General features: G+C 36.9%; 1 pseudogene; it reads right to left on the bottom strand.

The window, feature by feature from the left end:
- Nucleotides 1–7,156: 7,156 nt before the first annotated feature.
- LOC145261334 (U2 spliceosomal RNA) lies at nt 7,157–7,294 on the bottom strand (annotated as a pseudogene).
- Nucleotides 7,295–7,970: the final 676 nt, after the last annotated feature.

The following is a 7,970-nucleotide window of genomic DNA, read 5'->3' as shown; positions in this document are numbered from 1 at the left end:
TGAGTTTATTAACATTTCTATGAAAGTAGTGTATACTATTTTAAATGTAGAACAAACTAAAACCAGATAAATTAATATGCACTCATAAATACTCAGAGAGTAATATTGTGTTACATAGTTCAATACAAATGATAAAATCATATGTAAAAAGCAATCTTTTATTTACTTCTCCAGTTCCGAAACTCTTCGCAGATAATGTTCTTTTTTAGCCCTGCTTTTTTCGAATGTTCCCGTTTTTCCGTAACGTTTCATTGACCTTTTCTTCAGTGAAAAACCTCTGCGCGTCGAAATTACTGCGAGTTCTTTTCTCACACTCTTACAACAATGATCTTATGTTATTGTAACGATAATCGAAAACGAGACTTCATCAAAGGGGTGTCGCTCTCATATTTCCAAGGTTACCAGAGTGACCTTTTTAAAGCCTAATTTCGCGACTTTGTCTTGTTTGGAAGCCTTTTTACCTTCAAAAATTGTATGTGGTCGTTTTTTTAAAGCGTAGCGTACGGACTAACAGAGGAAGTAACAAGGAAAATATTTTATTGATTTGCTATCCTAATCACTGAATAGAACTTTTTGTTTAATATGGCTAGCGACTGGCTTAGTGCATCTTTTGCGTTTGATTCATCTATAAGACTGTCATTGTAGAATCAAGTTGAGGGAGCTTACACGGTTAAAACAATATAGATCGGTTTTACTGTAACCTGTTTTCTTCATATCGTAGGAATCCGAAGCTTCTAGTGTTGGCATTGTTTTTGTTACGATATGTGTTTGTCAGAAATATATCTGCATCAGGTACTTACTGGCGGCATCACGCGAAGGTTACCAGTATCCTAGCGAAAGTGGTTTTGTGGAACGAACTGGATTCGAACTTGGGATCTCCAGGTCGTCAATCAGGGCCGTTAACCACTAAATCACCGTCACCCTCTACTGGAACCTGTAAAAACCACATACTAACCCCCCCCACATATATATATATATATATATATATATATACAAAAAGACAAAAACACTTTTGTAACGGGGATCTACTCCCGCTAGTGACACACACACGCACACACACACATACACACACATACACACACACACACACACACACACACACACACATATATATATATATATATATATATATACATATATAGACACAGTCACGTACACACTTTCTATACTCTCTCTCTCTCTCTGCATATATTTCTATTCCCTTTAACCTTTCTTTTTCTTTTCTTCTCTTTTAAAATTTTTCTAATTTGTTTTTCGTTTAAATTTACACTGTGCAACAAATTTCATGTAAAGAAAAATACATACCACAAAAGACCTGTGTTGGTGTAAGAAAAGTATCCTGATACTAAAGATGACCTTTATTTCTTTATTTTCATGTACTATACATCATATTTTATTATTATTATTATTATTATTATTATTATTATTATTATTATTATTATTATTATTATTATTATTATTATTTGGTACATTAGGAGTAGTATTAAGTCGTCTAGAAGGACAATTGAAAAAACTACAAATCCCCGATCTTTTAGGCGGCCTTCAGACCTCTGCTATTGTAGGTACCACCAACATCCTTAGGAAAACTCTTGATCTTTGAAGCTCCTGATTTGAAGCCGGGATTGAGGGAAATCCTCTGGAAATGAATCTCATCCCTTTCCAGAGAGACGTTGATAAACGAAATCAGAATTATTATTATTATTATTATTGGTTATGAATGAAAAACAGAATTGTCAGTTTAAATAACATTTGTCCGCTTAACTCTCTTGTGTCGAGTGTCATCCTCCCTTTTTATATTCCAACAGTATTCTGCCAACATGATACGGAGGAAATCATCATCCATATCAACTGGGTAGAACAGCCTTCGTCCGTCTTCAGAAACGACTGTGGTCTCACCAGGAAATAAGACGTATCACACAGCTGAGGATCTACGAGGCCATGGTCAGAACAATTCTTCTCTATGGATATGAGACATGGCCATTGCGCAGAGAGGATCTTCGATCCCTACTGGCTTCACCTTATCCCGCGCATTCGCCTCTCCGACCCGATCTCTAACTTGACCATACGCGCTAGATGTAACATCCTTGCCCTGGAGGAAACTCTGGCGAAAGGGAAACTTCAGTGATTCGGTCACGTGCTGCACCGACCGGGGGATGGATTCGTCCGTAAGTTTGTGGCGCCATTGCACCCACTAGTTGGAAGAAGGCGGCCAACTTAAGACCTGGATCACGACAGTAAAAGCAGATGAGATTATGTCCGGTCATCGCATTTTTGGTGTCCGTCACTGAAACCGTGAATGATGGATCATGCCATCGACTCTGCTGCCGACCGACAGGGGTGGTTGGCTTTGACGCCAGTTGCGGTTAACACCATTGTGGCCAGCTCAACCCATCCCGTGTGAATGCTGCGACAGGTACCGGGCACAGTCTACCAAAATGCAAAGTTAGGAGTGCATAATAACAATATATGATAGAGTTATGGCATAAATACCCTACGAAACCGGTTCATGTTATATCACAGAAGTTAACCGAGATGCAGTCTAGTAATACCAGATGGGTGACCATTCGAGAATAATAGACGCTGTATGTGTGTATGTGTCGGCACTAACCCTATTTTGGTTTAACCGACTTCTTCCAAAGAAGGAAGTTTTATGGGGGTACGAAATTCCCAAGCAGTCCCCAGTCGCTTATATATCCCCGTTTGATGAGATGACGACGTTAGGTTTTTTCAACTCTTGCGGGGAGATGTCGATGTCCTTCTACATCACCTGGAATACTAAAATTGGTCACTCATTTTAGTAATAACCAAACCCAACGTGGCTTAACTTTGGTGATGTGACGGGGATCGGTGTATCAACGTGATTATGCCGTATATTATACGCTATATATAATATAATATATAATATATATAATAGACGTTGTATGTGGAAAGATGATGACTCTTTTCTGCAAAAACTGAAAAATTGCATAAACTGACGTCAAAACGTATACCCCTAACCGGGATATATATGCTGCAACTGGATACTCGGGTAGATTTAACCTTCCAAAGAAGAGACGTTGCGAGCGTCTCTCTGCTCTATCGTTATTTTCATGACAAGTGCCCGACTTAACTCTAATCTATCGTTCCCCTTGCCAAACTTTCACAAAAAACACTCGACTAGCTACAACCACTATATATATTTCTCCCACTCCCTACTGGGCCTTAATCTAAACGCAGATTCTATGAACAAAGCTTATTTCCCAGAACTGTCTCCCTATAGAACACTGTTCCGCTGGTCTGCTTCTTGGTTGAATACAACATAGTAGACTTCAAATCAATGTAAGCAAGTTATTGTTGATCCGTCCTCATAAATAATCAAATTCTACCCAATTTACACAATTAAGGATTACTATACTACCACCTTACATTCATTAACCCTCATCCTTGAGTGGTTTTCGGGCCATTCATAATTGGTGACTCCAAGTAAAAAAAGAAACTTTCACAATCTACCCAGATTGAATGTCGCGAGCAGATAGGAGATAGAGTTATTGGGAAGAGGATTTGTCGTGTGACATCTTTATCGAATCGTCTTCACTTTTTCGACTTTTCCTTTTCCTGTGAGAACTATCAGTTTTGCATGGCTTTTCGACAAATTACACCTTTCATAACTGGATTCAAATAAACGGCACAAATCAAAAATAGTTCATTATCGTTATTGGTGGAACCGCGCATTAAAACAAAAATTGTACATAGAACGTAGTTTGATTGGTCTATTGAAATGAATGTATTTTATGTTAGAACTTTTTTCTTTTTTGTTTTGATGTAACTAGCTTGTGTAAAGGAAATAGATTTGTACGTGTTATTGGATTGTTTTCTAAATCATTTTCCGTTTCTTAAAAAACAAAATAAATAAAAAGTAAATGGAAATAAAATCACCAAAGTAGCATGATAATTTCAAAAGAACCACCAGAACAAAATACAGATACAAGATGTCTACTACCCCCGCCTCCCACTCGATATTGTTCAAAGTAAAAAAAAAAACACACAGACACACAAAGGAGTTCCGTGACTACCTTTCACCGACATTCTCATCACGACAGGCTGACCGGTATTTAACTCTCATAGATTATGGCGCGGCGACACCGGGTTGCTTTACTGATAGTCGACTTAAGAAAATCGACTATTATTATTAAAATATTAGATAATGAACATTATTATTGTTTTGTTAACTCGTATGTAGAGAAAGTTCTGCAGAGAGAATGTTTGGAAGAAGGAATGTTAAGTAAAATATTGAGGAAAACTTAGAAACAATCAATGAAAGAATTTGGTAGATAAACAGAATAGGTTTCTTACAACTAGAAAAACGTGATTAAAAGTCACATGTTAAAAATGAATATATACAAACAGAGAGAGAGAGATAAAGGGCAGACAAGTTCTCAGCTGGTTGGGAATCGTTCAACCGTGGAAGCTTTCGGGTGTAAGAAAATAGCAAGGATGTAGGATAAGGTTCTCTGTGCACTCTTATAACAGAGAAAATAATTTGGGATAAAAGCTGTCCGAAAATGTAATTCTGTGCTTTCTTCGGAAGGAATCTTATTTTTTAGCTTTTGGCAGGTTCATCAACAAAGATCACCAGATGAATGAAAATGATGTTTTTTTGTTTGGTAAGATATAATTCCCCAGATGTTCAGCCCCTTTGTTGTTAATGAAATGTTTGTTGATCAATTGTTATGTGCCCCATTTGTTGAACTGTTTTTGAAGGTAGATGTATCTGTTTATTATATGTGTTAAAAATGTACACACACACACACACACACACACACACACGCAACGAGCATTACATAGACAAGAATATAACATGTACATGTTTTATATACACTCCTTACATATATATATATATATATATATATATATATATATATATATGGACCCCGCAACATAATACGGGTAGTAGATTGTGGGGAATTTTCATAGAAACATTTTCCACCGCAACAGATCTGGTATAAAACATACTACGCATCAAATGCGCTTGAAACCAAATCACAACGTAATATTAGGAAAATAAACAAATATTTTACTTGTTTGAAATTAATCACAAATATATTTCAGATGTAGACTCCATCTTCAGTGTGTTGATTTGTTTCTTTTTTTCCCTTTCTTTTTCCTTGCTATGTTGTAAATTTGGAGAAAGAAATCTATATGTATAGAGCCGTGCGATGTATCTGGCGGTTGTATTTTGAAATGTTTGAACTGTGCGTAGGCAACTCGAGAATAACGTCAAGTATGAGAGTTCAATAGAAACGTTGTTTTACTTTGAATAAAATAAAATACGCATCAAGTGATCTTGAAAGCCAAATCACAACGTAATATTAGGAAAATAAACAAATATTTTACTTGTTTGAAATTTATCACAAATATATTTCAGAGGTAGACTCCATCTTCACTGAGTTGTTTTGTTTCTTTTTTTCCTTTTCTTCTTCCTTGCTGTTGTAAATTTGGAGAAAGAAGTCTGTTTGTATCAAGACCCGGAGGACACTCGAGGATAAGGTTTAATAGGTATACATAAGCAGCGGAAATTTTTTAAATTGGATTACTTAGAGGGTCGGTTCATCCAGAGCTTGTTTACGTTGGACTTGAAGACAATCAAATTGTAGTCAGCTGGAAAGTAGGGAAACAGAAGAGAGTTCCACATGCGTGCAGTTATCAAAAGACAGAGCCTCATCAAAGAGAGAGCCATTAACTTCATCGCTGGTAATAAACCTGTTTGCGAACTTTAGGGCTGTGGAGTAAACCCTGTCTTGTATTACTCTCTGGTTCATTTCTACCTGTTGTGGCTCCAGCTATGAGTACAATGCGTCGTTTGAAGCGTATTTACTTTAGATATTGATAACCGTCTGTGGTCGAATGCATTCGCGCAAATCTTTCGCATCTTCAGTTCCCTATAAATAATTATTATGCACTGTCTTGATGCCCATCTGGGTCAAATAGTCTGTCACAACGATGTAGTTGTGGACTGATGCATTCACGCAAATCTTCGACATCATCGCGAACTATTGTGTGTACAGTTCTGACACTGACATCAAACTGTGCACCTATTTTTTCTATCGACACAAAGCAGTCATTATCCATGAAATTCTTTATTTGTCCAATAAACTCTACCGCTCTTACTTCCTTACTCCTCCCACATCTCTCGCCATCTCTCATAGACTCCCTGCCTTCCTGTAATTTCTTATGCACTCAAAAACATGTTCGATTGATGCAATATGGTCAAAAAGCAGTCTGCCTCATTCCATACATTTTATGGCATTTCTTCCAAGTTTAAAACATAATTTTATTGCATATCCTTCTTCTAAATTGTCCTCACGTCCAGATTGCATTTTTGAAATTCACCAGCTGTGACAATTGGACTTTAGTAGCGCGTATTTCAATTCCTGCTGTGTCTGTTTATTTAAACCTGAAATCATACAAATTGGTCAGTCATCTCATAAGATGTATAGCAATAACATACTTAATTTTCAAGAATTTACGATAATTTTAAATGCCTGTACAAAAAAGTCTGGAAATTTATTGAAGGCATCCCGTAATATTCTGTTTATTCCTTCCTTAATTAGTCCGTACGTTACACTTTTAAAAAAGATCAAATACAGTTTTTGAAAACCAAATTGAATAAAAAAAAAACTAGCCAACTTCGAGAAATTTAGCTTAAAGAAAGCAAATATAGCAACGCTGAACAAGAATATGAGAATGATGTCCATCTGAAGTAGCCCAATTTTCGAATATCATTATAATAATAGATGATCTTTGTTGCAATCGTGTGAGAAAGAAACTGGTAGTCATTTCGACGTATAGCGGTTCTTCGCAAAAGAAAAAAATTAAGCGAAACGTTACATAAAACAAGGCCGATAGCCATTAGCCGCGTGCTCTCGTGTAATGAATGAATGCGTGAATGTAGGATTGACATGAAATTCTTAAAGATAAACTAAAATGACCGAAAAGTGGGCTGAAATGACTTAAATAAATAAAAAGTAAATGACTTAGAATGACTTTAATGAACTTAAGACTGAATTGAATGACCTTAAGAATGACTTGAATGCTTAAAAAATAAATGGAATCCTTCAAAAACAACTTGAATGATCTGGAGAATGACTTGAATGGCTTTGAGACTGACTGGTTGTAAAGTGGGTGATCATTTTACATTAAATTAATACAGAAAAGTGATCCTCCACTTTATATCACAAAGTTACAAACATAAGTACAACATGTAGTAAGAACAGATACTACACTTTGATCTTGGCCAAAAGGCCAAGAAAAGGGTATTTATTTGCTCCCCCACCGAGCAAATTAGGCACAAGGCTAATTTTTAATGTGAGCAGTGAAGTGGAAATGGGGACCAACTCCCCGGGGAGTAGGGGAGCTGGATAGTTACAATTAGTATGAAGGGTTGGTATTTATTTGCTCCTCCACAGAGCAAATTAGGCACATGGCCGATTTTTAATGTAAGGAGTAAAGGGGAAATGGGGACCAACTCTCCGGGGAGTAGGGGAGATATTTAGTGACAATTAGTATGAAGGGTTGCCCCTACATTGACCAAGGTCTTATATGTGAGGCTGCCCCCACATATGTTCTTTGCTTGCAGTATCTGCCGGGACAGATATAACACTTTGATCCTGGGCAAAAGGCGAAGAAAAGCTTGGAAAGCATCTATTAACAACAGACCTTTGATCTTAATCAAAAAGGCCAAGCACAAAAGACTTTTCGACCGACAGACCTTTCGACCGACAGACCGTTCGACCGACGGACCGACAGGCCGACGGAGTGACCTTTTGAGTCGCTTGCACGCGACTAAAAAGAACATTCGAAAAAAAAAAACTGGATATAAAATGGAAAAAGATTCTCTGTCAAGAGATGCTAGACTGAAAAAGTAAATTAAAGAATGTATCTTACAATGTGATTCTATTATACGCATTGAACTAGTTAGCACAATATTACTT

This window comes from Euprymna scolopes, chromosome 37 (assembly GCF_053919585.1).
Source record: "Euprymna scolopes isolate OS-2025 chromosome 37, ASM5391958v1, whole genome shotgun sequence".
In the NCBI taxonomy this organism is placed as follows: Eukaryota; Metazoa; Mollusca; class Cephalopoda; order Sepiida; family Sepiolidae; genus Euprymna; species Euprymna scolopes.
The sequence above is the reverse complement of the archived record's forward strand: the minus strand, read 5'-3'. Positions and strand labels throughout refer to the sequence as shown.